This window comes from Diabrotica undecimpunctata, chromosome 9 (genome assembly GCF_040954645.1).
Source record: "Diabrotica undecimpunctata isolate CICGRU chromosome 9, icDiaUnde3, whole genome shotgun sequence".
Taxonomy (NCBI): domain Eukaryota; kingdom Metazoa; phylum Arthropoda; class Insecta; order Coleoptera; family Chrysomelidae; genus Diabrotica; species Diabrotica undecimpunctata.
Window position 1 is genome coordinate 72,096,811 of NC_092811.1, and position 8,293 is coordinate 72,105,103.

An 8,293-nucleotide genomic window follows, 5' to 3' on the forward strand; every position below is an offset into this window, starting at 1 on the left:
TCAAGTTCGCATTCAACAAATAAAGAATACCTATTCTTCCGCTGACTATACCCAAACTTGCCAAATGGTTTATATCCCAAGTCGTTACACAAGTTCCTTGGCATATAGTGCAACTCCTTCACCAGGAACTTCGAATAGCACTCTTACAAGCCCTTACAATGAGATGGCTTACAGTCCAATTCCAAGCACGCAACATGATACTGATACTGTAACCCCATCCCTCGCACCTAGTTTATCCGGTCAACCAGAACAGTTTCCGTTGTCACAAGCTTCAGTTATTACTATGTCGAATGCACCATCGAACGATATTTTGTCACAAGCTATATCATTAATTTCTGCACCAAGTGGCACTTTTTATCAATACTAAATTAAATATCACGTTAAGAAGCTAATGATTATACCTCTAACTTCATTAGATTAAAACAGTAACTAATAAATAAAAATATCAAAGTGTCTTTCCCTACTTTTCTGAAATCCTTCAGTGCTGTATATATTGCTTTACATACTTCTGTGATCATCATCCAAACACTGGCCTTTAATACTCTAAAGAAGTGACTAACAACTCGGATACTGACTCCTGTTGCTAGCAAATAAAGCACGACATGTAATTTTAATTTTGGTGATAGAGCACTCCGCATGTTGGTATCCGACTTCTTTATCATCTGCTGAACTTTGTCAAGTAAATAATTAAAGGAGCCTTCTGACATACGCAGGGAATTAAAGTATTCTAATTTATCTTCGTCGGCGAGTTCTTTGAAAAGCACCATATTTGCACCAAACTTTTCTCTTCTGCTGATCCACTTTCGCTTCCAAATTCGTTTAGGCCTCTTTTTCTCTTCGTATATTCCTTCACTTATATAGGTGAATAGAATCATAGAATTAGGTATAATAGAGAAATAAACGAGCAATATAGCGAACCAACTCTAGCACAATACACTAAACTGCAGAGATTACGATGGGCAGGGCACGTGGTCCGCATGCATGAGAATATAATCCCCAGAAAATTACTAAATGCAAGAATGCAGGGAAAAAGACCTGTCGGAAGACCTAAATAGAGATGAGAAGACGAAGTCGATGAGGATGCAAGAACCGCCTGGGAACGCGTTCATGGAAAAGAACAGCGGTAAATCGAGATGATTTTTAGAAGCTTGTTGAAGGAGGCCAAGGCCCGATTTGGGCTGTAGTGCCATTGGATGGATGGATATTTCTTCACTTATTTCTTCTAATATAATATTTAAGATATCGCGTACAATGCTATTAAATTCCTTCACAAGCTCCTGTCGGACATTCATCACGTCAGTTTAGTAAATATTTAGACTCCACTAGAACCTAGAACTTTTCAATCTGAACTTAACTTATAATAATACCTCAGCACGTGAAGAGCACTTGCAGAAAAAGGATTAACTTAAAATGTAGTTACCACTTACCTACTGTCTCCGTGTAAACAAGCCTTTAGAGTTCTGTGAATCCATAAAATTTATTTGAAGTCGGCAAGTCACATGGAGACTGAAAATAATAATAGTATAGTTGTATATTAGATTTCAACATTCCCAACTTGGAGACACGCTGTATAATAAATATTATACCTATATACATATTATATATTTATATATTGTTTTTTTTTTATTTTTTTAGATAGTATCATCGAAAACATAACAAATGTTCACAATTTTAGCAAATACTACTCTTGAAGACAGGACGATGAAGGTAGTAGTAGTAATATTATACAAAAATATATTGATTCTGACATAGAGGAGCAATTGGAAGACTCTTCAATTCCAGTTAAGAAGGTAATTGTGGAAAATATTCCAGATTTAATGGGCAGTAATAACTATGTTGACCTTGTTACCGTTAAAAGTTCTGAAGAGATAATAAGTAAATTTGATGTCTTATCTGATCTCCAGTTACATAGTGAAGAACTAAATGCAGTTATCGAAGAAGAAGAAGGAATACAGTCGGTTAACGAAGAAAAAACACATGCCTCTAAAGAAGTAGCAAATGTAAGTAAATGTCAAAGCAACGTTCCATTGGACTAAACAAAGAAGCCCAGAGAGACAGAAGCAAGAAATCTAATAAGAGTACACGACCGAAAAGAATAAAAACGTACAACTTTGATTGGTCCGAAAACAGCTTTGATTATCCAGTAGAGTCGCTTTCTGAGAATTTTACAATGCCGGGAAAAATTGTCACTCCGTTAAAATATTTTGGTAAATTTATGGATCAAGATGGCAGAGTCAAAAAGCTAGTCTCAGCGTACACGCCTTAATTAACCTTCCTGTATATAAACCATAATATCTTAAGTTGTGTGTGTGTGTGTGTGTGTGAGAGATGGCTTTAGACAAAAAATCTTTTTGCCACAGAAAAAATATCTTAAGTTAAACAGTGAAACTAATTATAAATATAGTATCAATTTAAAGCTAATTTTTATGGTATCTCATGCATTCACATTGTTATTAATACAATTGTGTAATACTTGGTTAATCTGCAATTAACAGAAAATAACTCAGCGTTTTTGCCCTTTTTTGTGGTAATTTACAAATCACAAAAAAAACTGTCCATTATCTGTAGGCAATAATTGATAAAGCTCATTAGTGTACAGGACCGGCTTTCAAATTTTAATTTAGAAAATGAAGTGTATAGAATGCAAGAAAGATGGTACTGAAGAAGAAATGCTTTATTGTGATAGCTGTGACCGACCAGTTCACAAAGATACTCATTGTTCTGGTCTGTGTTCATCAGAAATTAGGGTTTCGGAGTTAAAGAAGAATCGTGTTCTATAGTTTTTGTGCCAAGAGTGTAAATCTGGAATGAAACTTGTTCCAAAACTGTTCAAATTAATTGAAAAACTGCAGAATGAGGTTAATGATATGAAATTGCAGAATTCTAGAAACCAAGAAGAGGATATCGTAAGTGAGATATTTGAAAGACAAAAGAGAATGAACAACTTAATCATTCATAATCTAGGTGGATCTGTTGATAGAAGAAATGCTGCTAATTACGGTGCAGTAACCCCGGAGGTCAGCAAACCCAATCAACAGTTTTGTCAGCATTTAATTTTTATATAAAAGAAATAGTATTGTAATTAAATTCAGTTATTTTCAATCAATAAAGCAGTGCAGTATAGTTGTAACAGTTAATAAAGGGTTTTTTTTAAAAAGTACCTTCGTGAGTTTAAACCTTTAAGTGGCACAGTGCAGTAAGATAGTGGGAGAGTCTACAGAAGATCCTCGTCGTTCTTAAACGTTTACCCGCTACGAACCAACCAACTTCCAGTGAAAACTACGGCCGTTCAACCCCAGAAGTCAACGAAAATCCAGAGTTAAAGAGTAGAAATCAATTTATATGACGAAAGACGATAAAAAGAAAGCGAAAGAAGAAAAGAAACCAGTTCATTCGAAAAGAAATGCAACCAAGCATCATCATTTATCTGTAAGCAAATTTAAAATATTTTCTAATCATAATTTAATTGCTTCACAAGCTTCATCTTTTAAAATTAGTAATTCTCTTTCAACTATTAGTGAATCGATTATCGAACCTGGTGCTGCTTCTATTTCGCAAAATAACTCAGCTTCTCAATTTAGTTTAAAAACCAACGTTAGTTCTTTAGATAATACTTTAAATAGCTTAGATATACCATCTATAATTATTACTCCCGCTAGTGAATTAAATACTATGGCCATGGCACCCGCTCCCGCTCTAGTTTTCGACGTCAATAAAGATCTTTCCATCGTGCCTGATTACGATGGTAACCCTAATGAACTTCACAACTTCATTGAAGTTACTACAATGCTTCTTAATCATTTCTGGGATCACAATAATCCCGATAACTTCCAAAATCACATGATAACTCGAGGTGTAATGAATAAAATTAAAGGAAGAGCTCGAGAAATCATTTCCGTATATGGGTGTAAAGATTGGCCCACGATAAGGACCATACTAATTCAAAACTTTGCCGATCAACGTAATGAAAATTCGCTTACAAGAGACATGGTAAACCTAAGGCAAGGACCCAATGAAACTCCTCAACAGTTTCACGAGAAAGTAATGTCACTTTTAAACACAATTTCGAATCACATCGAACTACATACCGACAATGCAGATGTAAAGAGGAGCAAAAAGGAATTCTTTCAACAACAGGCCCTAACTACGTTCTTAGCAGGATTACGAGAACCAATGGGATCAACCATACGATCAATGAGGCCTACAAATCTTGCTTTCGCTCTTCAATTCATCCAAGAAGAAAACAATATTAGGTATTTGCAGAAAACAACCAATTTTTCATTGCCAAATAAGAATTCTACCCACACACAACCCCAGAGAGAGCCGCAGTTCACAACACCACCACAATGGCAACAACCCATGCCCAGGCCACAGTTACATCAACCATTTTTCGGAAGTATCCAGCACCGTCCCGACCAACATTTACCCCAAGATGGCCAATACAACCCGCTCGATTCCAACAACCAAGGCAACAATTCATGGCAAACACACAACCTCCAAGACCTAACCCATGGGCAAGCAGACCACCACAACAGTACAAACCAACACCGATGTCTATAAGTACACGCCAAACGGGACATAACAGAGGTTCAAGCTTCAGAAACTTTAGGCCGCAGCAACCGCAACCACACACCCCAAAGTTCACCGTAGAGGAGCTATTCAATATTGAACAACAAGACGAAAACGATACTGATGCCTATTATGGAGAACAGACATACTACTATCCAAATCAGGACGCATATTCAGATGACTACCACGTAGAAGATTACCAAAATGCCCAATACGAAGAAGAAGATGTAAATTTTCCAAAACTCCAAGAGGAAAACGAAGAAACGTAATCGAACTCAATTCGTATTCAGATAAAAAAGAACTTCCATATATCGAAATTAAAAATCCTCCCCTTAAACTTCTTCTTGATACAGGGGCAACCAAATCATTTCTTAACCCCGAAATTGCATCCAAATTTTATAAAAATTTTATCAAACATGAACCGTTTGTAGTCAGTTCAATATTTCAAAACCATTCACAGGAATATTGTGCTGAAATTCCAATCTTCCCAGAATTTAACTCTAATATTAATTTAAAATTCTACCTTTTTAAATTCCATAAAACATTTGATGGTCTTATCGGCCTCGATAACTTAAAACTTCTACAAGCAAATCTTAATTTCCCAGCATCCACACTAACTACAGCACGCTCAGTTCTCCCTATCTTTTATTATGAAACCAACAAAACACAATTTTATACAATTCAATTGGAACCCAGAACAATCACACAAGTAAGACTTCCAGTAAAACAAACAAAAGGCACCATACTTATACCAAAACAAGAAATACAAGGGGCAACTCTAAGAGAAACTCTCAGCGAAGCCTGCAATCAGCTAGCCTGGACCGAAATGATCAACAATACTGATGAACCTATTCAAGTAGCACTCACCGATCCTGTTAGAAGCAATCCAATAGATCTTCATGAATATCACCTGTATACCTCGGACATCATTCCAATGGAAACAGAAACAATAATAGATAGCGATCCTCTCATCAGAACAGATCATCTAAATCCAGAAGAAGAGATGCACATCAGACGTTTATGCAGAAAATTTGCAGATATATTCCATAATCCTGATGATACTTTAACATTTACAAATCAAATAAAACACCACATACGAACAACGGATGAAGTCCCAGTTTTCACAAAATCATATCGATATCCACACGTACATCGAGAGGAGGTTCAAAAACAGATCACATCAATGCTGGACCACGGCATCATCAGACCAAGTCAATCACCCTGGTCATCTCCAATTTGGGTCGTACCAAAAAAACCAGACGCCTCTGGAAAAATTAAATGGAGAATCGTAGTCGATTACAGAAAGATAAATGAGAAGACTATAGACGATAGGTATCCCATTCCAAATATCACGGACATCATTGATAAACTCGGACGCTGTCAATACTTTTCCACCCTCGATCTAGCCAGTGGATTTCACCAAATAGAAATGGCAGGGGAAGATATACAGAAAACAGCATTTAACGTGGAAAATGGCCATTATGAATACCTTAGAATGCCTTTTGGTTTAAAGAATGCACCCTCTACATTCCAGAGAATAATGGACAATGTGCTTAAAGGACTCATAGGAGAAATCTGCCTAGTATACATGGATGACATAATCGTATACTCAACCTCACTTCAGGAACACATGGTCAACCTTAAGAAAATCTTTGAAAGACTACGAGAAACTAGGTTCAAGATACAGATAGACAAATGCGAATTTTTAAAAAAAGAAGTTGAATTCTTGGGCCACGTCGTAACTCCTGAAGGAATAAAACCAAATCCAAGCAAAATTAAAGCCATCATAGACTATCCCATACCAAATACTATCAAGCAGATTAGAGGATTTCTAGGACTACTTGGATATTACAGAAAGTTCATTAAGGATTTCGCAAAAATAACAAAACCACTCACCTCATGTTTAAAGAAAGATGCCAAGATAGAACACACAGAACAATTCCTAAACTGTATCAAAATCTGCAAAAACCTGTTAACCAACGAACCACTTCTACAATATCCGGATTTTACGAAGCCTTTCAATCTCACCACAGATGCAAGCAACTTTGCTATAGGCGCTATCCTGTCACAGGGTCCTGTAGGACAAGACAAATCCATTGCATATGCATCAAGAACACTGAACGAGACCGAGCTTAAATATTCTACCATCGAAAAGGAAATGCTTGCAATCGTATGGGCTACTAAATATTTTCGACCTTATTTATTTGGAAGGAAGTTTAAAATTCTCTCCGATCATCGACCACTTCAATGGCTATTCTCTTTAAAAGATCCGAACTCGAAACTTGTTAGATGGAGACTAAAACTTGAAGAATTCGATTATGAAGTCATATACAAAAAAGGAAAATCCAATACGAACGCTGATGCATTATCCCGTGTCGAAATCCACACTAAAGAAGTAAATACCATTGATGAACACGTAGAGGAAATAATCAGTCTATTATCCAGAAAAGAAGATGACAACATATCTATGATCAACCATCCAAACTCAGTATGTGATCCAGATGAAGAAGATCCTATGGTTAACTTAGACGAAATTATCAAAGAAAAACAAACATCCGGCCTAACTGCAGAAGAAATGAAAGTAATAGACGAACTTCTACAAGAAGAAAACCAAAAGATTGACAGTCAGCCAACAAAATCGCTATACCAACAAGACAACAACACAGATGGTACCCAACATTCTACAGAGGAAAACCCAATACTCGGAATTCCAATCAGCGAAAGACCATTGAACTGTTACAACAACCAAATCATATTCAAATTGGTAAATTACAATCCTGCAAAACCTATAACAGAACAGTGCTTCCTAACAAAGAAAAGAATGCACGTCCAACTAGATAAAAACGACCTGAAAAACGATATTTTTAATTTCTTCAAGAACTACGTCGATACAAAAAAGAAATATGCCATCCTATTCGAAACTGATGAACTCTACCAGTCTGTCTGCAACATACTTCGAGAAACATTCAAGAATTCTGCATTTGATCTTGCAAAATGTAACAATTTACTTGAAGATATAAGCAGTCCAGAAAGACAGAAAACCATCGTACAAGACTATCACCAAGGAAAGACAAATCATAGAGGAATTAATGAAACAGAAATTCAAATCAGAAAACATTATTACTGGCCAACGTTGAAAAAGGATATAGAAGATTATATTAATCTCTGCGATACTTGTCAAACAAACAAATACGACAGAAATCCAGAAAAACCGAAGTTTATGTTAACTCCAACACCAACGAAACCACTGGAAATTGTTCACATAGACACATTTCAAGCAGCAGGACAAAAATTCCTTACCATCATCGACGCATTTTCAAAATACGGTCAAGCGTACCCAATAGAAGGATCAAACGCGATTAACATCTTAAACGCATTCCTGCTATTCATCACCCACCATGGACTACCACATATGATAATTTCTGATAGTGGAACTGAATTTAAAAATGGACTTGTTCAAGAATTCGTGGACACTCACAAGATCTTAATCCACTACACAACACCTGATAACCCGCAATCCAATGGAATGATCGAACGCTTTCACTCCACAATCATCGAGCATCTTCGAATATTAAAAGAAAAAAAGAAAACACTTAACATAAAAGACCAGATGCTATACGCCATTATGGCATACAACAATTCTATTCACTCAGCTACCAAACAGAAGCCCATCTACGTCCTTAATGGTCACATAGATGCTCAAGATCCATTCGATATTGACATT